Genomic DNA, 23,601 nt, shown 5'->3' with positions numbered 1-23,601 from the left:
TTCTGTACAATGACAAAAAATGTACTGGCAGCTTATTACAAGGTTTTTGTAGCATAATATACAACACCAACCTAGACAATATAGCACTTTAAACTATAACAAATGTTCATAAAAGTCACTTTTTTTGGTTAAAAGTTGTTCGAAGAAAGATCTAGATCCCATAACGCAATTCAAAAGCATAAACAAAAAACATGAATCAAAAAACAGAAAACTGTTTATTTACGGATATTTTTACAGTGTTTTTTAACATGCAAACACCTATTTTTATTTTATTATTACCTTTTATTTCAGTATATGTGATAAGTTTTTGTGGTCTATTTTAATGCTTTTGTTGTTGTTTATGAGGCACTTTGAGTTGCATGTATGTTGGAAAAGTGCTATACAAATAAAGTTTATTATTATTATTATTATTATTATTATTAATATTATTTTATAAGTAAATTGTCTATTTATTTATTTATTTATTATTTATTTATTGCCACATTAGCAACTTATGGCTATTTTATGGCAAAAAGGCTATACATAAAAATATTACATGATTAAAACAAATTCATATTACAATACAAACTGTTACTTAGACAAAAACATAAAATATAAATAAATAAAATTTACACAAAAATATATTAAAAGTTAAATATGATTTTTCAGTTCAATTTTTGATAAATAATTTAAAATTCTTTCTGGTGGTACCTTTTTTAAAAATGTCCATCAAAGTAATCTCCTTATAAAAAATTTGAAAATTGTCTGTTAAATATTTACAGTATCTATTTGATATGCTAGATCTGCCGTTTCCAGACCCCAAATAAATATTTCCCCCATTGCCTGCTGGGCCATGCGTTCACAATGGTATCTACATAAGCTCAAGTTCTAATTCTACCCCTTAGCTTTTACATTTACCCCTCTGAAATGAACATTTTTCTGTACCACAAAACAAATAAAGATAAGAAGTTTGAGAAATTTTCCTGAAATCACCAGCTACAGCAGCAACATGACTGCAAAATGAGCAAAGAGATCCTCAAATGTTACAAAAATTACTAAATTTGCAAACGATAGTCACTTACAATAGCTAGGCCAGTCAAGATATATTTTGTTAAATGATATATTGCACCAAAACTTTTTTGTGCTATTTTATGCACAATATTTTATTATTAAGCATATTTAATTATAGTCATTTTAACAATTTAACAATGGGGCATTGGAATCAGAATGTGAAAATGCATATCCTTAATAAAATGTTAACAAAAAAAAAAAAAGAGCAAGGAAAAAATAACAGAGGCTGTGATATCTGCAACCAGATCTATTTTCAGCTGTCAGATGAAAAATACTATAGTAATTTATAGTAAATACTATGTGTTTTTTTTGCCATACTGACAACTGACACCTCCAATAGAGATAGAGATGTTGCACAATCAGCTAAAATTTCGCTAGAATGGGCGTTATATATTGTATCACCAAAATGAATGAGGTTATGTCCATGTGTTGTGCGATAAGTCAATATATTGATTATTGAGACAGGCCTAATTCTCTTTACACTTACCCCTTAGTTCAAATTAAGATTTTTCTGGACCACATTACAAGCAAAAGGGGTATAAGAAATTTACACACAAGCTACAGCAGCAACACTGATGCAAAATGAGCAAGGAGACCTTTAAATGTTAAAAATTACTACATTTTCCAAACAATAATCACTTAGCTAGGCTTGTCACGATATCTATTTTTTGTTGAATAATATATTGAACCAAAATATATTGAGATAAACGATATTATTGTCATTTTAACACCATTTTACACAGAGTATTTTATTCTTAAGAATATTTAATTATAGTCATTTTAACAATTTAATAATAAGGCATCATAATCAGAACGTGAAAATATCCTAAATAAATAATAATAAATGTTAACACACAAGTACAAGGTAAGAAGTAACATGAAAATATACTGTAGTAATTTATAGTAAATACTATAGTGTTTTTTTAACCACACTGACACCTCCAATAAAGATAGAGATGTGGCACAATCAGGTAAAATGTTGCTAGAATTGGTTTTTATGCATGAGCAATATTGCAAATGATTGAGGTCATGTCCATGTGCGATAAGTCCATATATTGATATTTGTGACAGGCCTAATAATAGCCGCTGCAAAATACTACAATACAACATTTTTTAAATACTGAAATTCTGACCTCACGACTTGACAGAATAGGCCAGCTTGTCAGAAATATCTGGTGGTGGTGAATTTGCTTTTTACAGCACGCCTGTTATAAGGTTAGAGTTGTTTACTTGTGGTTACATGAATATGAGTGTAAACGCACAGCACATTTCGTGCTTCTTGCAACATGATCCACCAGTTGAAACAGAAGCCTGAGAACACCCAGAATTACAAACACTTTTGAGCTGAAAATGAACAGCTCTTGTCCAAATACAGCATAAAATAACATTGCCAGCCGGGCCGATCACACTGAACGCGCTTTTCAGTTGTGAATACTGCATTTTGTTGACATTTGCAAAGTAGTAAAGTACACTGCTTATTTTTATTTGTTATTAGGAAGGCATGGGCCAGTATAAGAAAAATATAATGGTTTCACGGTATCATTGTATTGTAATTACTGCTCTAAAAAGGTAATATTCCAAAAAGTCCCAACTAATGTAGAACAGTATTTTATATAAAGAAACAAAAAGGACTACATAAATGACACATATCACAGATATATAATAGACTAATTCTGGATTCAACAGATAACACCCTTCATATTAGGGCAAAATGGGAATCCGAACTTATTGAAAAAAATTGAGGATGATATTTGGGAAAACATAAGTTCAGAATCTCATAAGGGGATCAAAAGCCATAATTGGAAAGAGTTCAACTGGAAAACAAAAATTAGGTTTTTTAGAACACTGATGGTCTCAAAAGATGCTAACAGTCCACAGTCAGAGGAATGCTGGAGGGGTTACAAGAATGTAGGTAATAATGCACATATATGTTGGGAATGTCCGAAAATACTTGCATTTTGGCAAAGGGTAAAGATTGAGATAATGAAAATGACGCAGTTAGATTTACCTTTTACTCCCCTGTTTTTCTTGCTTGAAGGGTTCCCCCAGGATATACAGTTGAAGTCAGAATTATTAGCCAACTTTTTTAAAAATTTTTTCTTTTTTAAATATTTCCTAAATGATATTTGACAGAGCAAAGAAAATTTTCACAGTATGTCTGATAATATTTTTTCTTCTAGAAAAAGTCTTATTTGTTTTATTTCGGCTAGAATAAAAGCAGTTTTAAATTTTTTAAAAACTATTTTTGGGACAAAATTATTAGCCCCTTTAAGCTAATTTTTTTCTCTCGATAGTCTACAGAAACAAACCATCGGTATAGAATAACTTGCCTAATTACCCTAAACAGCCTAGTTCACCTTATAGTTAAGCTTTTAAATGTCACTTTAAGCTGTATAGAAGTGTCTTGAAAAATATCAAGTAAAATATTATTTACTGTCATCATGGTAAAGATAAAATAAATCTGTTATTAGAAATAAGTTTTTTAAAACTATTATGCTTAAAAATGTGCTGAAACAATCTTCTCTCCATAAAACAGAAATTGGGGAAAAAAAATAAACAGGGGCGCTAATAATTCAGGGGCGCTAATAATTCTGACTTCAACTGTATATATAATAAAAACCAGAGATATATACTACATATACTTTTACTAAGTGCAAAAAAGACCATAACAATAAATTGGATCCTCCAACAATAGTACAGTTGATAGAAAAACTTGAATCTATATATAGAATGGAGCGTATGATTGCTCAACTTCAATTGATACTGGATATTTTTTAAACAAAGATGGGCACCTGTTACTTTGTATCTGAACAGGACATAGTATTTCCAGCTCCTTTGAAACTGAAAATAATGTATGTTTTGTTTTTGTTTTGTTTTTTTACATCTAGGGTTACTTTTTACTCGTTTTCTTTTTCTTTTTTTATAATCGCTGCTGTCACTGAATGTTCTGTTCTGTAAAATGTTTAATGTATAAAAACAACGTAAAAAAAAACAGAAGTAATTACTGCTCTAAAATATATTCTTTTTAAATGTCTGGGTGAAAAAAATTCCCCCTTTTGAGCACAGTACATTTTATTTTGAGAAACATTTAAAATATTTTGGAGCACTAAGCATATTAGGCCTAATGAATTGTTGATTTTTTTCTGTCTTCATTTGCTTCAAAAACAGATTTTTTTACAATATAAAATGGCAGATATTGTTGTCCTTAAAAAAGGAACTTACCTTAACATAACCTAACATACCTTAAAAACAGTATTGCAGAAAATTTTGACGGTTTTAAAACCTTGACTTTTCTAAACCGCGGTATACCTTGAAAACAGTTATTGTACCACTAGGCAACCGCTATATCAATATTTTTGGTGCTGGAGCACATGACTACATAAAGGGCAAGTATTAGGGGTAGGGGTATAAAAGAGAATTGGCATAATTTAGGCCACTTGAAGTTTGGGCAGAGGAGCAATGGTTGTGCCACACTGAGCCTGGTTTCTCTCAGGGGATTTATTTTCTTCACTTTCATAAATTGGTGAAGTTTTGTTCCTCGTTGCCGTCACCTTTGGCTTGCTTGGTTTGGGACTTGTGGAGCTGCGTATCGCTAGATTTGCTCTTCAGTGTTTGGACTTTCAGTAGTGAAAATGAAACCACACTGAACTGAACTAAACTGAACTTCAACCCTGAATACAATTTCAATATACTAGAACAATTTACTGTTAAGCTACTTTGACACAATCTACATTGTAAAAGCGCTATAGAAATACAGATTAATCAAATTTAATTTCTATCCTATGAAATTACCCAACATGGGTGGAACTAAAAACGCAAATGTGTGTTGATCATCTGGTCAAGATAGGTGATCTTCCAGTGCACTTTTACAATACATTAAGGCGAAAAGAGAGCCATTTTGGCAGTTTGGTTTCAAGTAAATATCTGTTGTTGTACAAATGAGAAAGTTTTAAGTTCTGAAACTTTTCCAGTACAATGGCCTCTCAGATGTCAAAAAGATTAAAAGGACTTTCTCAATACTTGACCATTTTAAACAACAAGATTTTAAAGTGTACACATGCTTCTTTTCCCTAGTTATTTAGTAAATATGTGTCTTAGTTATGAATTCTGTCCTTCAAACGGTCTTCTCAGAACAAGAGAGTTAACAAACGCAAGGCTGGAGCAAATTGTCACATCTGTTTCATAATTCGTTGTGCTGCAAAATGTATTAATTAATACCAGCGTTTGAGTTCCTTATGTAAAAATGTAATGCGAGTTACTTTTTAGTTTGATTAATTTGCTTTAAAAAAATCAATTGCTGAATTAAAATTGATGTTGAATCACACAGTCAATGAGAGAATTTTCTCTCTGCAGAAACGAGCAGAAACCAAAATGGCAGAGCCTTACATTTCTGCGCTGGACGTATTCTCATTATCCTTAACACATGGAAGTAAAAGGAGATTGTCTCAATGCTCATTTTACTTCACTAATAAGACAAAAAGTACAAACCTGTAAGTTGCAAACACTTTGCTTCAAACTTTCATTAATCTGTATAAACGGCACGTACAGCTCTGGCCTCAAGAAGTTCTCAGAAGTTAACATTATCCTAAATTATTATTATTTGATGTGTTTTTTAAAGGTAAACAAAGTTTACAAAGTTATACAGTGTGTTGTTAATTGCAGAGCTTCTCTGTTAAAAAAAAAAAAAGAAAAAAGGCAAGTAAAATGAATGTAAAAGTAACGTAAAGCATTACTTTCCATAAAAAAATTAAGCACAACTAGTAATGCAATGTTATGCACTGTAAAACCCAACAGTCAACTTTATCAAGAGTGTAGTTAACTCAAAATAAAGGTTAATTCTACTCATTTGAAAAGAGTTTTGAAGGCAATGAGTAAATTAAATATCTTATTACTTCAACTTAAATACTGTAAGTTCACAGTACTATGGATTAGTTTAACTCAAATGGTTTGTAGCAATCGTTTCCTCAAATGGTTTGAGTTGCCTTAATTTATTAGGTTTTACAGTACTCAGTTGGTTTGAGTCATCTTCATTTATGGGTTGTACTGAGCTCAAATTACTTTGTTTACTCAAATGGATCAAGTTCACAGTACTCATTAGGAATATATTTGAACTTAAATGGTTTGTTGAAATTGTTTTTTTTTACGGTTATCTAAACTTTTTGGGTTTTACGGTGTACTAGAAACGTAATATCATAACGTACACTTTCAGAAGTAACTTTCCCCAACACGGATTAATACAATTTCTGTTATTGAACGCAGTGGTTCACTACTTTACATTTCGGCAGTTTTAATTTGTTTCATAATGCTTGTTTTATTGATCGCTAATGATAAAATAGAGACAAAATAAAATAACATCAATTCATTTATTTTCCTTCAGCTTAGTCCCCGATTTATTGGGAGTCACAACAGTGGAATGAACCGTCAACTATTCTGGCATATGTTTTATGGATGCCCTTCCAGCACTGTGCTAAAAACTAAAATAACAATATAACATTTCACAATATTAATATATTAATATAACAATAGATGCACTAAATAAATATTAACAGCATCTTCCATTATGATATTTAGAGCGGTTTAAATTTCCCATCAGAGAGAGAAAATTCTATTTATCCTACAGTTGAAGTCACAATTATTAGCCCTCCTATTATTTATATATATATATATATATATATATATATATATATATATATATATATATATATATACACACACACACACACACACACACACATATACACACACACATACATACATATACGTACATATATATTTTGCAAATGATGATTACCAGAGCAATGAATGAACTCCTATATAATTTGTTTTGCTAGAGAAAATCATATTTGTTTCATTTCGGCTTCAATAAAAGCAGTTTGACATCAATATTATTAGCCCCTTTGAGCATTTTTTCTTAAATTGGCTATAGAACAAACCATTCTTAAATAAAAACTCGCCTAATTGTCCTAATTAACCCAGTTAAGCCTTTTAAATTGCACTTTAAGCTAAATACTAGTATCTTGAAAAATATCTAGAGAAATATGATGTACTGTCATCATGACAAAAATAAAAGAAATCATTACATTACTTATAATTATTAGAAATTAGTTATTAAAATATTGTTTAGAAATGTGTTTAGAAATCTCTGTTAAACAGAAATTTGGAATATATATATATATATATATATATATATATATATATATATATATATATATATATATATATATATATATATATATATATATATAGGGGCTAATAATTCAGACCTCAAATCTATCTATCTATCTATCCATCCAAGTGTGACAACTTGCCCCGGTCTCCACTGCAGCATACTCTCTACACACTCACAATTGCTCTCAACAATACCGGAGCAGCTGCTCAGGTTGTAGGTTCAAACCCCAGAAGGGCAGATGAACTATCCACTGTTGTTTCTGAGCCAGTTCATGAATCAAAAAACTAGCCAGCAACCATGTGCCTTTGATTAAGACAGTTAACCTCGTGCTGTTCTGACAGGACCGAACCTGAAATGACTGACCCAAAGACGCTGAAAACACCAATTAGTAAATGAGCAGCCAATATAAAGCGCAACGCGTCCGTGCGCTCCGGTAACCGGTCACCGGTAACCAGTGCGCGCAGCGCGGCTCCATCTGTCACACATTCATCCGAAACGAAAAATAAAAAACATGCATTTCCCAAACGTACACGTATCCACATGAGACACATCTAGCCAGCACACATCAGTGAGCATCTGTCATCCTTCACAGCCATATAACATGTCGTTAGATGCACCATGAAGTGCCTGTGGATATATTATAAGCGCATGTTTCCGCTTTAATAAGTTTGATGTGTGCTCGTGATGTGTACGCATATTATACATGCAGCCTGCCGCTTGATAAATAAACATAAAATAAGCAAAATAGCTGATCTTACCTTAAGGATGCTTGTTTTAAATGTCAGCAGGAGATTCCTGTGTCTTATGTTGGTGAAGGTCTGAGAGACAGACACGCGCTTGCATAGAGAAGCGCGTAGAGTCTCTCTCTCTCTCTCTCTCTCTCTCTCTCTCTCTCTCTCTCTCTCTCTCTCTTCCATTATCATCTTCTTCATCTCTACAGCTCTTGGATATGCGCGTGCACTGCACACCTAAAATAAAAATTAGCTATATGTCTTAGCTATATTTAGGGCGGGGGTAGATATAGAAATCAAAACTTAACCGTAAAATTCACAATTAGAATACAAGCACTGCGTGAGACATTTAAAAATCTTGTCGTGTTTAGTTATTTGGCGAATATTGCTATAAATACGATTGTATCCAACTCATTGCCGATTCGGTGTTTTCTTCCAAATAACAAACAGACAAACAAAAACAAACAAACTAAATTACAATTTCCGTCAAACTGAAGACATCTTGGCATTTGATGACCGTTAGATGGCGCCAATTAGCCGTTAAATCCTCTGACGTAACATCTCTGTTCTAACGTTTTCTAAAATTTGAATCTCTTTTAAACTAATTCACAAATTCCACCCGGTTAAACTTTTTCTCAGTAAATTTAAAAGGGATATTGATATACATTGTTTTTTGCATTTGGAAACTGTATCCTACATCTTTTGGCACTGTGGTTATGTTTAAAAGCTTTGGTATGATTCTTCCGTTTTCATAAAGAAAAAGGTAGGCCCTACTCTATAATTTTAATCTGCATTTTGAAAACGTATTTTTTGGATATTTTAATTATGATAATTTGAATAAGGAAGTTTTTGTTATTAACCTAGCCTATTTATTTTGTTAATTAAGTTTCATATTCATAAGTGTAAATTTTCCAACAAAAAATATTTTTTTAATACTGTGTTTTATAAGAAACTAAAAAATTACTTTTGCACTATTCCGCATAGTGCTAATCGAAAGGCCATTAAAACTGTCCAACTGTGCTCTAGTTTCAATATTTTAATTCTCCAAAAAAAAAAAATAATAAAATTGCAAGAACGAAATCATATTGGTCAGATTAAATCACAATCAACAAAGCAAATCTTTAAATTGAAATTCTTTATTAACAAACAAAACATTTTAAATCCTCTCCCACATTGGCTCATCTTTTAATTGAAATTGATTCCTTGCTTAAAGCTATACGTTTACCTAACAACCAAAAATTCTGCAAGATAATAAACTTATGAAAATATCATGCTTCCAGTAAGTTAGTAGATGCTTTCTGTGTTTGTTTAATTTTGCATGTCCCCTTTCTTTATTTTGTTCTCCACTTTTCTCTCTTATTTGTTACTTGTTCTTATCACTTTGTAATTGTATGCACTTGTATTCCAGTCTCTTACAGATGACTTCCTGGTTTATATTGTACATTTCTTCTTTTTAAAATAAAAGTTTATTTAAAACAAACAAACAAACAAACAAACAAACAAACATTTGAATTCTAAATAATAGTAATAATAATAATAGTACAGAATATCCAAATAATTAATAACTGTTGTTAAACACCTAAAGAGTCGCAGAATATTTCTGTTTAATGCTGTATGGAGGTGGATGTCACTTTTTGTTTAAATACATTTATTTTGTTCTCCTGTTTTTGATAGAGAGGGAGCAAGGTAAGATCTTTGTTTTTATTTCTTTTTAATGTTATTTTGAGAGTTTAGAAAGTTGCTTCCTCAATCAGTAAGACCTTTTGTTTGTTGTTTAGGCTGTATCCCCTCCTGAGTATGTTTGACCATTTGTTATTTATTATTTGTTAATTTGTAAGTAAATATACTTGGTTTTGTGTATTGGATTTGGTGTGATTTATTGTTAAAGAGCTGGGACAGAAGAGTGATGATTGTTTTTTTGCCTTCACCTTTAGTTTTTGGTTTTTTAGTTATATTTTCTATTATCAAAAATTCCCTCCAATTTTATAATTTGGCTAAATCTAATTTGTTCATTTTATTTTTTCCCCCTTTATGTTAAATTGTTGCTTGTTTCCATGGCCCTAGATAGGGGAGGCACGTAACAACACAATTATTTATATTCAGTTTACTTTAAATATTAGCAATATTTCCTCAGTAGTTGGCTCATTTCTTTTTTATTCTGCATAGCACAGTATGCTTATGTATTTACTTGTTTGTTGGATAAACACATTTGAATCTATTTGCATTATCATTCATTTATCCATTTGTTACTTATTTGCATTGTTAGAAATGAAGTATTTTTTTTCTATAAAAACATTTTTTATGAAAAAAAAAAAACATTTTTATTTAAAAAGTTCTCAAAACTACACTCAAAATTCTAAAAACTATTTTGTTGGTTTGGTGTCCAACAGTGTGGCTTGCTTGTAACACCCTGTTACAACTAACCCAGCTGTGTCATGTTTTCCTCAAAACTGGCTAGCAGTCACAGTGTGTGTTTTACATCTTTCAAAATGGTTTAATTTTTTTAGCCAAGAAGACGGTGATCACAACAATACGATTTTTTTCGTTCATACTTTCACAGATTTTTTTTTAAATAAAAAATATTGACTATATTAAAAATACTTTTATGCTGCAAAAATGGTTTATCCTGTGTTTCTCATCCAAATTTTGCCAAATTTTTTTTTTAATAATTGGCAGGAAGACGTCTGCTGACAGTGTGGTGAAAACCTTGAAAGCATGCCATGGTTAATCCTGAGCAAATACCTTAAAACTTTGTTACATTTAACCCCGCGTTACTTTGTGCCCCGCGCTCCCCTAATGAATGTGGAAAGACGCTTCAGAGGACTTGGGTTAAATAACTACCCTCAAACTATTTTTTTCCCTCTCCTAATGAATGCTTTGAAGAGTTTTGGGTGAATGACTTCAAGAAAAACATGACAATTTTCATTTTGGGGTGAACTGACCCTTTAAAATTATAAACCTATTAAATCAACCACACAAAACACCTCAACAACCACATAACACTGCCTGGCAACCTAATGGAGGGTTTATCACACACATACACTACCTGACAAAAGTCTTGTCGTGGATCCCAGTTGTAAGAGCAACAAATTTTAACTTGACTTCTAGTTGATCATTTGGAAAATTGAATGATCTGTTGAACTGCATCCAAATCCTCACAAATACTGCAGCAAACCTACTGGAACCAGCATGAAGCCAAGATTCTCACAGAAATCAGTCAAGTTTGGTGAAAAATAAATCATGGTTTGGGGTTACATTCAGTATGGGGGCGTGCAAGAGATCTGCAGAGTGGATGGCAACATCAACAGCCTGAGGTATTAAGACATTTGTGCTGCCCATTACATTACAAACCACAGGAGAGGGCAAATTCTTCAGCAGGATAGCGCTGCTCCTCAAACTTCAGCCTCCACATTAAAGTTCCTGAAAACAAAGAAGGTCAAGATGCTCCAGGATTGGCCAGCCCAAGCACCAGATATGAACATTATTGAGCATGTCTGGGTAAGATGGAGGAGACATTGAAGATGAATCCAGAGAGTCTTGATGAACTCTGGGAGTCCTGTAAGCGCTTTCTTTGCCATTTCAGATGACTTTATTAATCAGTGATTTGAGTCATTGCAGAGATGTATGGATGCAGTCCTCCAAGCTCATGATGGAGTCAGACACAATATTCATTCTGTTTCCACTGCAGCATGACTTTATATTCTATATTGGACATCATTTCTGTTAAGTGACAAGACTTTTGTCTAAGCAAAGTCAGACCTTACTGTCCTAATTAAATCATTAATAATCAAGGCATGATGATACTTTATTGTGGTAAAATAAGTGTAATCTAGAGGCCTTTACCTTTCATATAAGCCACTTATGATACCAAATTATAAACTAAAAGTCAAGTTGTTATTTGTTGTTCCTTAAACTTGGATAGGCGACATTTGTCAGGTAGTGTACTGACATTGGCTTGAGAAAATGTCTTCTGATCCAACATCACCATGCAACAGTATTTTAAACAGATTGTTTGGTTTGCAAAAACTAATGCTTCATTTCATTGAAAGATAAAGTTATTGAATGATCAGAATTACAAATATGCACTCACTCACACACACACACACACACACACACACACACACACACACACACACACACACACACACACACACACACACAATATGTTTATATTCCACAGCAACATGAAATGAAATCACATTCTTATTATCATTACTGTTCCACAAATTATCTGGCCGTGATGCTTACAGAATACTCAACAGTAATTTTAATACAAGACAGAAAGCTGTTCCTCTAAATAAATAAAATATATTTATTTTCCCCAAATTTACAGATGTAATGCAGCCATAAATGTTTAATAAACTCGAGGGGAAAATGCAGCTCTGTTTTTTCAAGGCTGTATTAAGGTGAAGTTTAAATTCTGCCATACATTAACTCCAAGGCTTAGCTCAGGGTGTTTTATAACACCTTAACTTAAATCTGCATACTAATTATCATAATCATTCCACAAATTAGCGGCCTATAACACTCATAGAATAATTCTCAACAGTAATTTAAACACAAGTAGGAAAGTTGGCTCTATTTGTAGATTTTATAGGGGTCATAAATGTTTAATAGTTTGGATGCATATTCCGGATGTTGCTCTTTTTCTGTTTAGCCAAAATTGAAGCATAATTGCCTTTTAATTGGCTTGAAGTTTATAGTCTGTCACAGAGGAAATTGCTTGGGAGTTTTGCTGCAGTATATCCAGAAGTTTATGTTGAAAACTTTTCAGTATAAGTACTGTATATTTTTTAATACCTTATTATGTCTTTCAATTTCAAACATGTCTATTACAACTACACCAATAAACATGTTCACTAAAGACATATTTTCCCAGACAGTGATTCCTCATGTTTACATTTACAGCACTTTCTTTCCCTAAACCTTTTCCATTTTTATTACTGTTATGATACAGCACCAACATGCAATTATTCATTTTCAGCATAGTCCCTTATTTGTCAGAGGTTGCCACAGCGGAATGAACCGCCAACTGTTTTGTTTTACACAGCGGGTGCCCTTCTAGCCACAACCCAGTACTCAAATTCACACACTATGGCCAATTTAGTTAATCCGATTGACCTATAGCACATGTCTTTAGACTGCAGGGGAAACCAGAGCACCCGGAAGAAACCCACACCAACCTGGGGAGAACATGCAAACTCCACTCACAATTGCAAAATGACCCATTCGGGATGCAAACCAGCGACTTTCTTCTTGTGAGGCGACAGTGCTAACCACTGAGACACCTTGAATAAGAACTTTCATTCATTCAGTCATTCATTCATTTTCTTGTTGGCTTAGTCCCTTTATTTATCTGGGGTTGCCACAGCGGAATGAACCGCCAACTTATCCAGTACATGTTTTACGCAGTGGATGCCCTTCCAGCCACAACCCATCTCTGGGATACATCCATACACTCTCACTCACACTCATACACTATGGACAATTTAGCCTATCCAATTCACCTATAGCTCATGTCTTTGGACTGTGGGGGAAACCGGAGCGCCCAGAGGAAACCTAAATAAAAACCTATTTACATATATATTTAAATAAATTAAACAAACACTAATAATTTTAAACAAGAAAAAATATCAAATAATACAAGATGAGGAGGAAGGATTACATAATAAATTAGGGCTGCACAATATTTTGTTTTAGCCTTGATATTGCAATGTGCGAGTCCGCAATAGTCACATCGCAGGATCTGCAATGTCAAAGTGGGATTATAATTAAACCACAACACAGAACATTATTTCATTCATTGCAATGTTTAACCCTAATATAATAGTGTGAAAGATTGTTTGTGTTTCTGTGACTTGTAATTTCAAGTGAATTTAAACTATTTGGGCACAAGACATGATAAAGTTTTTCACTTAAACAAAGATTTATTGAGGTTATTTATACAGTTAAGTATTTTGATTATTATTATTATTATTTTTAAGAGTTATTTTGATTATTGAATTTCTGTAGGTACTGTTAAACCATAAACCATAAAGTGCTCTTTATTTAATTTTTAACATTGTTCTATTGTTGTTATTTTTTATTTTATAGACAAAACTATACTTTATATAATTTACTTTTGTATCTTCCACTGTAAACAATGGCTGTGAATTTAACAAAAAAAATATAACTTTGAGTTTCCTTAATAAATAAGGCAAATTGACTTTCCCTGCATGATACCTCCTTATTTATAGTACTTTGATGCACATTAGAGATTTAAGTTCAATTTAGTTTTGATATATAATGTTTATTGCATACTATAGTGCTGTGCGTAGCCATGATGCTGTTTAGTAGTTGTGTGAATGACGCAAACACCTTATTATTATGTTTCTCATCACCACTTGCTTTTGGCTGTGTTTTTGTGTGTAACAAATATAAAATGTGTAAAAAAAAATTGTGTATTAATACTATAAATTAATAATATACGGTAGATTACTGTAAAATTCCGAAATTAATTCTAAACAAAAAATATTCACTAACAGTTTCCTTATTTTGTGATTTTTATGTCTATTTACAGAAATGAGTCGCATCATCGGGCTTTGATCACTACTCTGTCAACTTTTAATGTTAAACCGCAATTTATCTTTTCTTGACATTTTACTATAAATTTGAAACGTTATACACTGTAAAAAACATCCATGATTGTATGGTCTATTTCCAGAAGCTGAGGTACCGGAAAAAAAAGTAAAATAACAGCCGTTAAATTACAGAAACTTACCATAAAATAACAGATATAAAACTACAGAAATTTACCAGAAATTAAAATTTAAGGAAATTTCTGTAATTTAATTTTCTTTATTTTACAGTATATTTCTGTCATTTAACAGCTGTTATTTTATTGTAAAATTACAGATTTTTACAGTGTATAAGAAACAATATACAGTCAGAATTAATAAACCCCCCTTTGATTTTTTTTCTTTTTTAAAATTTTCCCAAATGCTGTTTAAAAGAGCAAGGAAATTTTCACAGTATGTCTGATAATATTTTTTCTACTGGGAGAAGTCTTATTTGTTTTATTTTGGCTAGAATAAAAGCAGCTTTTAATTTTTTATTAACCATTTTAAGGTCAAAATTTTTAGCCCCTTTAAGCTATATTTTATTTCCATAGTCTACTAAACAAACTATCGTTATACAATAACTTGCATAATTACCTTAACCTGCCTAGTTAACCTAATTAACCTAGTTAAGCCTTTAAATGTCACTTTAAGCTGTATAGAAGTGTCTTGAAAAATATCCAGTCAAATATTATTTACTGTCATCAGGACAAACATAAAATAAATCAGTTATTAGAAATGAGTTATTAAAACTATTATGTTTAGAAATGTGTTGGAAAAAAAAATCTTCTCTCTGTTCAACAAAAATTGGGGAAAAATAAACAGGGGGGCTAATAATTCTGACTTCAACTGTATATAGAATTAAGCCTGTAACAAGTACTGGCAGTTTGTTACAGGCATGTTTACCATGATTTACAACACCAACCCAGACCATATCACTTTCCACTATTAAGAAGATATCAATAAAATAAACTTTTCCCAACTTTTCTACATCAAAAGTTGTTGGCGGAAAGATCAAAATCCCATCATGCAATTCAAATGCATAAAAAATACAAATCACAACATAAGAAAGTCGGTTAATTTATAAAAAATTTCTTTTAAATGTAGGTTTTCTACAAGCTTGATCTCACGAGAAAACATAACTTTTACGTCTTGTCAGAGTAAAGGCTCCTACACACTGGCACATTTTTCATTTGCGTTAATCGTCAGCATTACGAGACGTTTTTCCGCATTCAAACCCAAGCGATTTTCTCTGGCGTCAAGCAAAAGAGTTTGCAAAATCACGCGATGACGTTTGATAGTGCTACACAACTTGACTCGAACAAGCATGGATGGTTAAAGCAGCAGCTCTAGCGATGAAGAAATGATTATAGTTCACAAGAGCAATAAGCACCTCCACGTTTTTTCGCCTGGCGTTTTGTGGGTTAGTGTGCACGATCACATTAGCCCCTTTCACACATACAGACCTTTCCGGAAAATTACCGGCTATTTTCCGGAAAGAGAAGTTGTAACATTACCGGCAATTTGCCGGAATGCTGCGCTGTTTGAATGCAGAAGGAAGATTGCCGGAAAGAGCGCGTCCACGTCTAGAACGTGCTGACGTGAGACGTCTGCTTTAGCCAATCAGAGCAGTCAGACGCATTCACGTGCGCGCGGTTTATGAGAATAAAAGCCTTTGAATATTTTTCCAGACACCTTTAGCTGCTAGATGTTAGTCAGATAACGTTTTTATGTTCCTTCTTAATGCTAACTGTGTAAATAATTATCGATAAAATGTTTATCATAATCCGTTGTTTGTTTACCTTCAAGCTTTGCGTGTGCCCGTGAGCGCCCATAGCGCCAGCACACACACATATCATGAACATCTCGACATGCGAAAGTGTTTCTCTATGTTTTCATTGGAGTTGTACTCAATACTGATCCATCCGAAGAGTTTGTGATGTAGTCAAATGTTTACAAACACAAGCGCAGCCGTTTAGTGGTCATTTCTGGTTAATGATGTCAGAATTGGAATTTTCCGGCATTTGGTGTGTGGATGTGTGAATGCTCTTTTCCGGAAAAATTCCGTAACGTCCTCGCCTGTGTGAACAGCGCTTTTTTGAATCTACCGGTAAAGTCGTTCCGGAAATTTTCCGGATATTTACCGGTATCACTGTGTGAAAGGGGCTATTGACACCCTTTATTTAGTCACAAGGCATTAAACGTCGACGGAAAACCCGAGCAAAAAACGTCTTGGTTGTGCACGGGCCTAAATGGCTAATTAGGAATTAATAGACTACGATTTTTGTAAATTACACAGTCTTTAACTGTAATATGAACTGTAGTTTACTCTAGAATCGTTGTACAGTATGTTACCGTATTTTAAAGTTCAATTGCAAAAATTACTATATATTTTACAGTAAAGATTTACAGTGCAGCACCATTTATCTTGTGTATGTATTTATAGTATTGTATACGTAAATACAGTATTTTTGCTTCAATTGATTTACAGTTAGCTACTGGCGAACTGCTGTCAATAACCTACTGTAGATTCTAAAGAAATTGTTAACAATGTACGAATTCAATTGTACAAAAATTGAAGATTTTAAAAAGGAGACGTGGTACCAAAACCTACCCCTAAACCCGTCATTAAGGAATAGCAAATCGTACAAATGAGATTAAACAAACTCGTACAAATTAGCCACTAAATCAAAAAGTTACCGTATTTTAACTTTATTAAAGTGGCAGTGGGGCGAGGCAGTGGAGCAGTAGGTAGTGCTGTCGCCTCACAGCAAGAAGGTCGCTGGTTCGAACCTCGGCTCAGTTGGCGTTTCTGTGTGGAGTTTGCATGTTCTCCCTGCCTTCGCGTGGGTGTGCTCCGGTTTCCCCCACAGTCCAAAGACATGCAGTACAGGTGAATTGGGTAGACTTAAGTGTATGAGTGTGTGTGTGAATGTGTGTGTGGATGTTTCCCAGAGATGGGTTGCGGCTGGAAGGGCATCCGCTGCGTAAAAATTGCTGGATGAGTTGGCGGTTCATTCTGCTGTGGCGACCACGGATTAATAAAGAGACTAAGCCGACAAGAAAGTGAATGAGTAAATGAAGATAGCAGCTTGTTGTTGCCAGAATTTTACTGTATATTTAATAAGATTTCTGTACATGTACATAATGATGAATGTGTCCCCTATATACCGTGACCCCTGGGTATGCAAATAAAGTCCCACGTGACCCTCAATACTTCTGCTGTCAGCTCATTTCCTTCAGAGTGTAATTTCAGCAAGAATTCGGCACCAATCTGTTTATTTCTAATTTTACCGTATACATCGAATAACAATGACAGGGAGAATATTTGCCGCGCACGCAGCCCCAATAACTGGAGAAGATGAATGTGTTGCGAAGCACTTTCGTACCTGCAAGTCTGTATGTGCGTTCATTACAACGCCCCAGTTTAGCTGCCTCCTCCGTCGATGCTATCTTATTGTTACCAGGTGGCTGCAAGTGACAGGAGCGTTGAAAAACTGCTGACAATAAGCCACAGCTCAAAAGGAGGACGCCCGAGCGCGTGGTTCCTCCTCGTGAAGGCGTAGGGGGTGAAGAAACCATGTTAGGAAGGGAAAGGAATGAGATCCCTGGGGAAACGTTGCAGTGAGTTCCTGCGCTTTAGATGATGGTTCATAAACTACCATCATCCTTGAGGGGCCCGGGGAGCCCAAGCTGAAATAGTTCAGAAGTGCCGATAAACGAAAAAGTGGGAATAAGAGAGGGAGTTTGGCGTGTGGAGAGGTGAAATGGAGACTTATGGAGCATTAGCGAAGAAAATGTCCACGTTTATACTCTGTTAAAATAGTTGGGTTAAAAATACCTCAACATATAAACCAACTATGGGTTATTATAGCACATTCCCAATTATGGGTTATATAATTTAACCCAATGCATTGTTTTGTTTTTTTTGACCCAATGCATTAGTTTTTTTTCATTCTGGTATCACTATTGCTACTATTACTACCACTGCTAATTTTATCATTTTAACTGTGTAAATAAAGAACAATATTAAAAAATATTGAAAATGCTTTTTTACATTACATTTTAGTTCCAGACTCTTTTGTTAAAATAAATCAAGAATCACAAACAATGAAGAAACAAAACAAAGTACAGACAGTTGCAAACTGTGCAAGCAGAAAGTCATGAATATGGAGCTCTGTGTGCTGTCCAGCACCTGCAGCAGGCTTCACTCAGTGTCCATAGTGTACAATACTTTTTAACCACATCCAAAAGCTTCTAAAAGATGGTTTTAAATGGTAAAAACGGATATATAAACACAACACAGGGAGTTAATTTGATTAAAAAAAATAACGTTATTGCGTTATAGCTTAAATAAACGTTATCACGCAAAAACAACAGTGCGCATACAATTTAATAAAGCTTTTTTGTGTCAGTTAAAGCGGTTGACTGTTGAAATTCAAATGTTTAACCCAACTGGTTGAGTTACTAAATAAATAACCAAATAAAGGTTAAAATAACCCAACACAGCACCAAATATTTAACTCAGCTAGTTGAGTTGTTAATAAATAATCTAATGAAGGTTAAAAATAACCCAACATAGCACCAAATATGTTTGACTCAACCACTGGGTAAAATAAATAATTCAACTTTTTTTTAGAGTGCATACTGTTAACAATTTATCTACAGTAACTTACTGGCGGCAGTTCGCCAGTAACTTACTGTAAACTAATTACAGCAAAAATGCTGTATTTACATTTACAGCACCATTTGTTTGGCTTTATATGTATTGACAGTATCATATATTTACTGTAAAGCACGCAGTCATATTCACAATGTAAGTAAAATACGTATTACAGTTAAATACTGTGTAATTTACAAAGATTGTTAACAGTGTATTTTATATTTCGATAAGCTAACTGTGATTGATATTAAGAGCGTTGTCCTGTCTGCAGGCCTCAATCTAATCAAGATCTGATCTCAACATCAGCACATTCAAATGAAATATCATGTATAAAACGCAGCTGGAAGGGCATCTGCTGCGTAAAACATAAGCTGGAATAGTGGCAACCGCTGAAATAGAGACTAGGCTGAAGGAAAATGAAAGAATGAATGAATGATTTCACAGAATGGAGGATGCCCAAGTGTATTACATTTCAAAGTAAAACAGGCATAAAAAATCTCATATTTTTTATTTATTTATTTATTTAGATATTTATTAAAATTCACAAGTATATTTTTTATTTTAGCAGAAAAAAAGAGTTTTGTTTATCTATTTAATTATTTATTTATTGAATGTTACCTTGATATCATTTTCTGAAATTATTTTTTCAGCTAAGTCGCCGCTATGTATAATGTTTGTTTATTTATTTATTATTTTTTTGTTATTCTAAATACTGCTCAAGTATGTTTTTTGGGGGCAGAATGTCTACTTGAGTACTGTTGCTGACTGGGGCAGTGCGATTTGGGGAAAATATCTAATTGCGATTTTTCTGACAGATATTGCAATTGCGATTTGATTTGCGATTTAATTTTGTAGTCAAGCTTTAGCTCAATTATCTGTAAGCTGTGTCAACAATTCTGCGACAGCTCTTAAAAATGACCTGTTTTTGTTTGGTGTCTGACTTTGAAACCCAAATATTCCCAAATTGCCGATGTTCTGTTTTTCTTTAATATTAATTTGTTTATTAATGCTTCTGAAGCAGCAGACGCCATTATCCCAATTGTCCGCGTTTTCCTGTTTGTTTATTTTTTTATTGTGGACGTTCCGCATACACTGAAAAAAAATTATTCAGAGATGACTCCTTGGATTTACTAATTTTTTTTATGTAAGGTGGTTGTAAACAATTTATTTGTGTTGAATTTAAACAAACAAATTAAGTTGAACATTATTAAACTTAATTTGTTTGTTTATATTCAACACAAATAAATTGTTTGCAACAGTTCTGCATGCAACACTTTTTTCAGTGTAGTTCAGTTGTGCAATTCTGTTTGGGCAGAATGAAAGTGTGCACACTCACTTGGCTAGTAAGACTATCACACACAGATGGCAGTCAGACATTTGCTCTGGGCGGGGTAAATTAAATAATACACATATATTTCATATTGCAGCCTGTTGCGATTAGCTAATCGCAACATTTCAAATTGCGATTCGATTAATCGCACAGCTCTATTACTGACCGTGTCCATCCCTTTATGACCACAGTGTACCCATCTTCTGATGGCTAATTCCAGCAGGATAACACACCATGTCATAAAGCGCGAATCATCTCTGGTTTCTTGAATATGACAATGAGTTCACTGTACTTAAATGGCCTCCACAATTACCAGATCTCAATCCAATAGAGCACCTTTGGGATGTGGTGGAATGGGAGATTCACATCATGGATGTGCAGCCGACAAATCTGCAGCAACTGCGTGATGCTATCATGTCATTATGGAATGGCCTCCACAATTACCAGATCTCAATCCAATAGAGCACCTTTGGGATGTGGTGGAATGGGAGATTCACATCATGGATGTGCAGCCGACAAATCTGCAGCAACTGCGTGATGCTATCATGTCATTATGGACCAAAATCTCTGAGGAATTTTTCCAGCACCTTGTTGAATCTATGTCACAAAGGATTAAGGCAAATCTGAAGGCAAAAAGGGTAGTATGGTGTACCTAATAAAGTGGCCGGTAATTATATACTGTAACAATAGTAATGATGCTGCACAGCCCTAGTTCATAACTCCCAATAAATAAATAAAAAATGTTTCTTTAAGGAAAGTTTGGTGAGCAGAGGTAAAATAGAGACTTATGGGGATGAAGCATCCTCAGAGGAGGTCTCGTATGAAAGATCTCCTGTGGCCACTGTCATTCACACTGAGAGGGTTTGTATGCGTCGTACTAAACAGCTGTGGAAAATGAGCACTCATTGATTTCATGCATATGGCACCCACGCACACACACACACACTTAAGACTTCCACTACAACACAGCCATCCTAGCGTAACAAAGCCACAGGGAATATAAGAATTCTTTTTTCCGTTCTAATTTAAGCACATCTCTCATTTAATGCTGTGTATTACACACGATTGCACGCATCAACTGATTATCTCTGCATCACAACACTAGGAAACAGAGAAGAGTTATTTGATCTACTATGAAATGGCATTCCCTTGAGCACAGATGTGACAAAGAACATCCAGCAACATGAGAGTTTACAGTGTAATACACCAAAAACAAGGCTGCAGATGGACTGCAAGCGTGTCTGGTGCACATGCCCAATTCCTGCAGGCTTGTATGTGTGAATATCATATTTTAGGAAAGGCACTGGAACTGTTTATTACTGTACTGCCTCCTATAATTGAGATTAATGCAGTTCGGCGAGCACAACATGGAAAGACGCCAACATTATAATCTGATCCTCTGCACCAGGTGTTGAGTTTTCAGGAGCTGTTTAATAGGAAAGCGTCTGGTTTGGAGTACAACTACAATGTGACGTGGCCTTAACCTACTTGCAACAAATAAAAATAGATTTCTTTTCTAGTTGAATTAGTTGGTTATGTAGACAGATTTACTGCAAATCCCCAAAGGACAAGCATCTGTTTCCTACTTTTTTTTTTCTTCTTCTGCCTGGCACAATTGTGCCATCTAGTGACACTGTTGAAGATAAAATACTAAATGGACGGATGTGGTCAGTCTCAGAAAGGCAGTCTGACACCATGTGAGAGTGAGACTTTGCCATGTCAAAGAAAATTCACAACTAGATCTATTATATATATATATATATATATATATATATATATATATATATATATATATATATATATATATATATATATATATATATATAGAGAGAGAGAGAGAGAGAGAGAGAGAGAGAGAGAGAGAGAGAGAGAGAGAGAGAGAGAGAGAGAGGGAGAGAGAGAGAGATTTTTGAAGGTTCAAGCGTCTAAGTTTTGTTAATTTGTATAATCCTGTTGAATGGAGGACAAAACCTGCTACAACAATAAAATAAATAAATAAATAAATAAATAAAAATGCAAATAGATAAATAAATGTGCAAATAAATTCACAAATTCATGCATAAATAAAACCATGAATAAATATGCAAATAAATACATATAAAAATACATACATTCCTGCATGAATAAATATTTTAAAAATTAATAGAGCGGGCAAGTAAATGCCATCATTGGTCGATCTTTTTGCAGGTATCGGCCTCCATAATCTTTTTTTTTTAAACAAATCAGATTTATTAATTATATTCATTAAAATAATAGTTGGTTCCTAAACATCTTTAACAAATAACTTGATGCATTTTTTTTTATTTCTCTATGTTTTTCTTTTTTTTTTTTTACATTTTTACGTAATATTTTTCCCTTACATATACATTTGTAGACCATTATCATTAGTTTTTTCATTAGATTAGCTCCATGTTTAACAAAGAACTGTCTAATTTAATGTATATGAACAAATATAATATTATTTTAACTGTTGTATGTATGTGTGTGGGTGTGTGATAGATAGATAGATAGATAGATAGATAGATAGATAGATAGATAGATAGATAGATAGATAGATAGATAGATAGATAGATAGATAGATAGATAGATAGAATATTTACATGATATTCTAAATTCTACTTAAAAAAATACCATGGTATACATTATATATGTCGAAAAAAGCATACCTTAACATCAGTTGTCTATTAAGCCTCAATTGGTCCATCAGTTATTTCATTTAAAACATGTAAGAAGACTCATAAAACCTTCAAAGTGTATGCTACTATCTGATAAGGCAACAATAATATATAAATGTATATAAACACAACGACTCTTCAGACTCTTATTTGAGTTCATTTGAACTATTCTGGTAGGCCATGCTATTTGTTTGAAAAACCTACAACATATATTTAGAAAATACTTCGAAAATATTGTACTTATATCAAATACTTAAATGATTTGCACCTTTTATGCTGGGTTTCAAGAGGATTTGGATGCATGGCGTTCGGGTATTGTTTCTCACGGTCAGTCAGCATACTTGAAAACACGAGCAATCGTGTATCTCTTGATATAAGGGACTCCCA

General features: G+C 33.5%; 1 protein-coding gene across 4 annotated transcripts in view; it reads right to left on the bottom strand.

Annotated features, from left to right (window-relative positions):
• Positions 1–23,557, bottom strand: part of cdh24a (cadherin 24, type 2a) — a 210,534-nt gene extending 186,977 nt beyond the window's left edge. For 2 of the 4 annotated variants that reach the window (XR_015523887.1, XR_015523888.1), the window contains exon 1: positions 7,978–8,050. The gene's annotated coding sequence lies outside the window, so the exon portion shown is untranslated. Of the gene's footprint in view, positions 1–7,977; positions 8,188–23,482 lie in introns of those variants that run through there. The other 2 variants (XM_087307617.1, XM_087307618.1) reach the window with 2 other exon arrangements.
• Positions 23,558–23,601: the final 44 nt, after the last annotated feature.

The sequence above is a fragment of the Danio rerio genome, chromosome 23 (genome assembly GCF_052040795.2).
Source record: "Danio rerio strain M-AB ecotype USA chromosome 23, GRCz13ab, whole genome shotgun sequence".
Taxonomy (NCBI): Eukaryota; Metazoa; Chordata; class Actinopteri; order Cypriniformes; family Danionidae; genus Danio; species Danio rerio.
The sequence above is the reverse complement of the archived record's forward strand: the minus strand, read 5'-3'. Positions and strand labels throughout refer to the sequence as shown.